Raw genomic sequence first — 7,460 nt, 5'->3', positions numbered from 1 at the left:
TGTGTGTGTGTGTGTGTGTGTGTGTGTGTGTGTGTGTGTGTGTGTGTGTGTGTGTGTGTGTGTGTGTCTTATAAAAATAAAATAAAATAAAATAATAATAATGACCTTAAATGTATATTCTCCATGTCTCTGCTGCAGCTTCTACTGTCCCAGCATGATTCCAACACAACACCAGATGCCTGTCACTGGCTCAACAGCCACACTTCCTCACGCAGAGATGAACTCACTCTCTCAGGAAAAATGTGGGCGAAGCAGTTGAGCTTGACAGGAAGTGTTTCAAAAAGCATTTTCAAGTTGTTCTTTTAACGTGCTGTTTGCTTGGTTACTCCAATATTCGGATCCCAGAGTCTGTTATTCTGTAACTTGGTGTATCCACACAGCTGGCTACGAGGTGGCCGACTTTTCTACCTCACATTTACACTTATTAGCGCCTAGAGGAAGTAGCTGAAAATAGCCTGAGGCGGTGTTGTTTTAAATTCTTCTTACTTTGTGATGATTGTTTCTTGTTTTCCTGTTGAGAAAGGGAGAGTGCTGACTGATGATAAGGTTAAATTAGCCGTAACAACAGATGTTACTTACTGTAAGTATAGTACACATGGAATAAGTGCTGAACACACGTGAGAGACAACATTAAGCCAAACAATATTTACTTCTTTACTATAACTACTAAGTCTTTGGCCAATTCATGATGGGGAGGGGGGGACCTTAACAGGGAGAAAAGGCTGTTACCTAGGTGGTTTGGATCTTTAATGATTCTCCAGCGCCTGGTGTACCGTCTGCTGTCTGTTCAGCTGATCCAACCATGCTCTGCAGGTGTAACGGTGATATTTTGAATACATTGAATGGGAATACATACATAGGTTAAAAGATGCTTAAAAATGTGCATAAAAGTATAAGTTAAAACTGCTAAGTTAAAATGCTGTAATTCATTGTACTGCTTGGTTAAAAAGATGGTAATTCATTTCTTTACTGAGTTAAAATGCACTATGATCTGTAGATCAGTAATCCATTGCTCTGACCTTTTCACATAAGAGAGGCTTTAAAGATAAATAGGATAAAAAGACAATTAGTGTTTAAAATGCTGTCTAAGATACCTATGAGATTTTGGGAAAAATGCACTTGAAATTACATTTTGCCCACTGCCCTGGGCAGCGTGCTCTGACAGACCTGTCTGTCACTCTGTGTCTCCTGTCTGTAAAAATAGAGACCGGCAGCGCAGCTTCTTTAGTCTGTGGTGTAGCAGCTTCTGTTGATTATAATGGAGGCGCTCCGCTGTGCTTGCTGCAGGCGAAGTGTTGCGATGCAGATGTAGAATAAATATGGCTATGTAATATGAACAATGTATGAACATGTACAGATATGTGCAATGTAGTAGCAGTGACATTATACTAGAAGTAAGAATAATATAGATATATGCAGTATATTAGCAGAATATATAATGAGAAAAACTGAATAAATATGGATATTCTGAATAAACCATATAGACAGATATGTACAGTAACAGATATGTACGATGCAGAGCAGCGTTATTTAGCGTTATTACTGACTTTTGTGTTTATGGTCAAGTAGGCTTAAGTGATTTGGTCATCTCATAGAAAGGGACAAGTTACTGTTGTCAGAATTAAACTAATACATATTTTGCTGTATAGACGAACGTGGATATTACGTCTTTTTATTATTTATAGTGTGAGTTGGGGGGGCCTACTGGCAGGTTAAGGCGGGCCTGACTATGATCCTGGAAAGAAAATGGTAGTCAGGAAGTAAGAAGCAATTATAAAGTACTATGATACTTGACCTAATAAGTCATTATGAAACGGTTTATTATGTGTTATGAATATTGTTATAAAGCATTATGATTATTTACGAGTGCTTATAACTGTACTTATACATTGCTATAAGCAGGTTATAAACTCATTCTAAATGTGTTTATAATGCATTATAGACACAAAGTGATCAGTAATTATAGAGTATTATGATACTTGACCTTATAAGTCATTATACAAATGCTTTATAATGTATTATGATTAGGGATGCACCAAATCCAGATTTTTGGGGTTCAGCCAAATACTGAATCCACTGGTTAAGATTCTGCCGAATCCTACTCCCATCCTCAGTCTATTAACACAGTAAACACATTAATGAAGTAAACACCGTCCACAGCAGTGTATTTTTCATTTTATTTACCTGAAGTTGTTGCATTTTGGCTGCTGTCTGTAGATTCCTTCATGCACAATTCGTATTCTTTCGGATGTTTCATACGCAAATGTTTTAACAGCGGCGATGTTGTGTATTGTTTAGGGTCCTTGACACCACGAGACAAATCGGCATTGCAAATTGAACATGTAACTCGACTTGAGTCGCCTTCTTTTGACTAAAAGTACTGCCAAACAACACGTTTTCTGCTCACGAGTTCCATTTTCACTTTCTCACAGCCTACTGCATTGAACAGTCCACCTACGAAAACACATTCCCGTAATCAACATCATTACGTCGACCAGCATAGCACGCGTAGTGCAAGCGTAGGGTTCGGTTCGGTGGAAAAAAATTCTAAGGTTTGGCAGAAACCGAACCCTGTCAAAAAGCCCAATATTCGGCCGAAGCCGAATCCTGGATTCAGTGCATCCCTGGTTGTGATTATAGTCATAAAGCATTACGATTATTCATGAGTGCTTATAACTATACTTATAGAGCTTTATAAGCAGATAACACATTATAACTGTGTTTATAATGCATTATAGAGACAGGCTACATAGAAAGTGTTACCATTTTATTTATATTGTCAAATCCTAACAGAAGTCACTCTGGGTAACACCAGGCTAGAACAAAAGGGCTCATATAATTACTTAGGGGTTGAAATTAGCGCAGCAGGGAGTATCAACCTGGCCATGAATACACTCTGTAATTAAGTTTGGAGAAATGCAAATTTGGAAAAACAAATATCCCCACAAGAATTTGACTAAAAATCTCCCACTGAAAATTTACATTTGGAATTCTGTAAAATTATTCTAAAAGTTTGCCCAAACACCCCAAACAATGCATGCAGAGCAGAACTCGGTATAGTCCCTCTGAAAATTCAAATCCAAAAAAGATAATTTAAATTTTGGCAGCATTTAAATATAAACTGATAACAATTCCATTGCATACAAAGCGCTCAACCAGTGAAACACAGAGTCAGTGACTATAAGCTGAAAATTGAAAGAGGTCAACATTTAAAATTATGGCGATATGGTGTCTGTACACACTGCCACATCGGAACAGATTCATATTTCTTATGTATGTTCCAAATATAAAGACATAACCAAATATTTCCAAAAAAATTTAAAAACGCATACAAGGCTTCACTGCCTACACTGACGACAAAAAGCTTCATTTTTTATTAGGGGAAGATAAAAGTACAGCATGGCTAGCAGTTAAATATGTCTTCTCCTGCCACAATATAAGGCAAAATAAGTATTGTATATATTATCATTATTATTATTGTTCTTGTTTATGTTTTTATTATTATTATTATTATTATTATTATTATTATTATTATTATTATTATTTTTATTTTATATTATTATAAGAGGTGTGACTTCAGCAAACCATAAAGGGAAGAGATCTCTGTGAAGGACGCTAATATGCCATCCTTGTATAGGTCCTTGACACAGACGATGCCATTACTGTGCCAGGCCCTAAAAGCCAGGTCTGAACTTGAAGGTAAAGACATGGTTTTTAAGCAGTGGGGTCAAGACGGAGGGGCCTTGTAAGCCGAAGTTTTTCCTAACCTGACTCCAGATCTTAAGCGAGAGAGATTCAATCAGGCATGCACCCACAGATGTTGAAGGCAGAGGGAGCTGGGAGCAGAGAACTGACCGCAGCGGAAGGTGTGAGCTCGCCCTCTCCAAATGTACCCAGACAGGCAGTGAGGCGCAGTCGTCGTTCATCCAGTATAAGAGTTTTTGCAAGTTAGCTGCCCAGTAATATCATCTAAAGTTAGGGAGTGCCAGACCCCCCTCAGTCTTTGGTGACTGTAATATCACCTTTCGGATACTAGCAGGTTTGCTGCCCCAAAGAAATTTAGAAATTGCCCTGTCCAGCTTATCAAAAAAAGATGTAACTATAAGTATAGGGATGTACTGGAAAAGATACAGGAATTTGGGGAGGACAACCATCTTAATTAGATTTATCCAGCCCACGAGGGAGAGTGGTAAGACCGACCAGCGGTCAAAATCACTTTGAGTTTTTTTGACCAGAGGTAAGACGTTTTTGCGGAACATGTCTTTGTAATAAAAAACCACACGTAGCGAAATCCGTCCTCTGCCCACTTAAATGATGATAAATGCATAGCCAGAGAATGTATCGGTAGGAGCTGGCTTTTCTGATAGTTGAGCTTGTAGCCGGAATATGCACCGAACCGTTCCAGAATGTTTAAAATCACAGGGAGCGAGGTGGCTGGGTTAGAGATGTACAGGAGCAAGTCGTCCGCATACAATGAAACTTTATAAGTTGTGTTAGACCGTGTGATGCCTTTGAAACCTTACTCCAAACGAAGCCAAACGGCCAGAGGTTCTATTGCGATAGCGAACAGGAGTGGCGACAGGGGGCAGCCCTGCCTGGTACCTCTCCGGGGTGAGAAAAGGGGAGACAACGTGTCATTAGTTTGAATTGAGGCCATCGGGGATGAATACAATAATCTGACCCAAAGGAGGAGAGCGGAAAATATTTTGTAATACTCTACAGTGAAGCCATCCTGCCCCAGGGACTTACTGCTCTGTAGCGAGTTAATGGCTCCTAGAACCTCAGCAGTGGTTATAAAACCACCCAAGTCATTTGCGGATTCAACGTCTATTTGGGGGAAGGTTATATCATTAAGAGTGTCATCTGCAATGGTAGGACAGTCAGAGGTATACAGTTCAGCATAAAATTTGGCAAATATTTCATTAATGTTGACAGGATCCGTGTGGATCTCGCCTGAGTCAGTTCTGATGGCAGGAATTAACCGTGAGGTTGCCTTGGCTCTGGCCTTATGAGCCAGAATCTTCCCAGCTTTATCCCCTGACTCAAAAAAGCGTTTGAAATTTGAGCAGACAAAGCTTGGATTTATTTGTAGATAACATCCGCATGGGTCCCAAACTCCCAAAACAACAGATCAGTCCAATAACAGAACAATAACTGTACAAACAAGCCATCGGATTGGCAGTGTAATGTGCGTAAGGTACAGCATTCGGGGTCTCAACATCGTCAAAGAAAGGGAAAAAAAAGAAAAGAAAAAGAAAACAGAGGTACTGTTATATGGGCAGTTATAACAATAAAAGTAAAGACATTGTGGAAAAGCAAAAGGGCAAGATCGCAGTACTGACAAGGCGTAACATGAGTCAGCAGGGCGTAAAAAAAAGAAAAAAGTTAGCGTGGGATGGTTTACTGAAATATCCCCCGCGACTTGAGAGTGCAGATTCACAAAAAAGGATTCTTATGTTGCTGCTACAGCTTTGAACAGGAGAAGCACAGTTAAACTCTAGTCAAACAGAAACATTGCAGAAATATGTTGCCATACCGCAGCTTCGACTATGTGAGGCCCATGGCGGCCCCATCCAGGCCAGGCAGAGAGTCAGTTTAAATGTGCCAGCTGGACGTTAGCCGCTTCAGCTAAGGCAAGTAAAGTCTTCAAAGTATAGGATGTGAATACACAAACAGGCATAAGAAAGGCTTGAGGTGACATTAGCAGCCTGTAGCTACAAATCTTGGATTGGTTTTACCAGATCAGTACATAGCGAAGCAGGGGGCTAGCATGTCCTGGCAGGCCGGGTGCTAACAGTGGCCTGTTGCCTGTTGCTACGTTAGCCCGTCGTATGGGCGTGGGGTTAGCAAAAACCAATCTGGGCAGTTTTACCGTAGCCGCTACGTTGTCAGGCAAGATCAGTCCTCCGTGGGTCCCGCGCTGCGTCGGCGCTGAGAAGAGATGAAGTCGCGAGCAGCCTCAGGGAAAATGAGCCGACGCCTCGGTCCCTCTCCAGCCATAATAAACAGCTTGGCCGGGTAGTACAGGGCAGGCCTGAGGCCCAGGTTGTAAAGCTCTTTCATCACGTCTCGGTATACGGAGCGTTGTTCGACTATTTCGGGAGAGTAATCCTCAGAGATGTGGATCTCGCCTCTTTGGAGCTAGCGTGCGATGAGCTCGTTCCAGCTCCGGGCTGAATCCAGTATCTGTTCAAAAACCTAGACTACTAGACAACTAGAAGTTGAGAAAAAAAGCTGTCGGCTGAGCACCTTCAATGTTCTCGGCGGTTTCTGTTTTCCAGATCGATGAGTTTAGCTTGTAGCCTAGTGTTCACCTCAGACACTGAAGCTAGCTTATCCTCCACGGTTTTCATGTCCTGACTTGTGGTATTGGTGAATGACTTCACCAATCTCCAATGACGAAAGACGCTGTTGGTGATCCAATATAGTAATCTGGATGTTGTCTAACCTCGCCTCGAGTTTGGAGAACACAGTGCTGAATTCAGCCTGGAAAAAGGTCTTGAATTCAGTCAAGAGCGAGGCCTTGTGTTCAGCTAGCATAGCCATTAGCGTGGCTATCGCGGCACCCGACATTGATTCACCCCTTTTCTGGTCTTCTTTCTTCAACTTGTTGGACATCCTCTCGACGTGGCGAAATGTTGCCGAATATAGTTAAGTATAAGTGGCTAGTAGCAGCGCTTTGGTTGGACTGTAAAGAAGGTTAGAGATGAAAAAGATAGGAGTGAGGGAAAGTGCGCCGACTCCATTGCGCTGATCACCGGAAGTCTCTTCAACATACCTTTTAAGGGACATGCACAGCATTTCTATTACATGCAATTACACAATAATTATTCTATTTACTTTTATTATTATATCAGATGTTGTACTCCTTGTTGTTGGTATGCTCCTATGCTTTGGCAACACAGAGTATTGATTTTGTAATGCCAGTAAAGCAAATTGAAATTGAAAAAAATTATTGAAATTGAGAGAGAGTGAAAGAGAAAGAGATGCACAGCAACAACAAAAACAACAACTACAAAAATAATAGATATGTAATAACAGTAGCAGTGGGCATCAAACAGAACCTCGGCAACAAGCTCAACCACGATCCATTGAAACCTGCGAGACGAGAAAGCACAAAAACTCAACAAAGACGACAAGAAGCTAAATTAGTACCTGCATTAATGGGTCATGAATACATGGAGATGGAGGGACAGAGAGAGCGAGAGAGAGAGAGAGAGAGAGAGAGAGAGAGAGAGAGAGAGAGAGAGAGAAGCTCAGTGTGTCATCTCTGAGCACACGTCTCCAGTGAAAGATAAAGTAAAGGGCTTGACCCAGCTCTATACACAATGCATTACAGTAAGTGGATGTTATTAGGTCCACCATGTTGTGCAAAAGGCATGTCTGATCTAACTTAATCTCTTAATCCAGCCATCAAACGGCTGGAGGGGGAAGCCCTGGGACGGTCCCTGCAGTGTGGA

Source organism: Sander vitreus, chromosome 4, assembly GCF_031162955.1.
Source record: "Sander vitreus isolate 19-12246 chromosome 4, sanVit1, whole genome shotgun sequence".
NCBI lineage: Eukaryota > Metazoa > Chordata > Actinopteri > Perciformes > Percidae > Sander > Sander vitreus.
Note: the sequence above shows the minus strand (reverse complement) of the source record.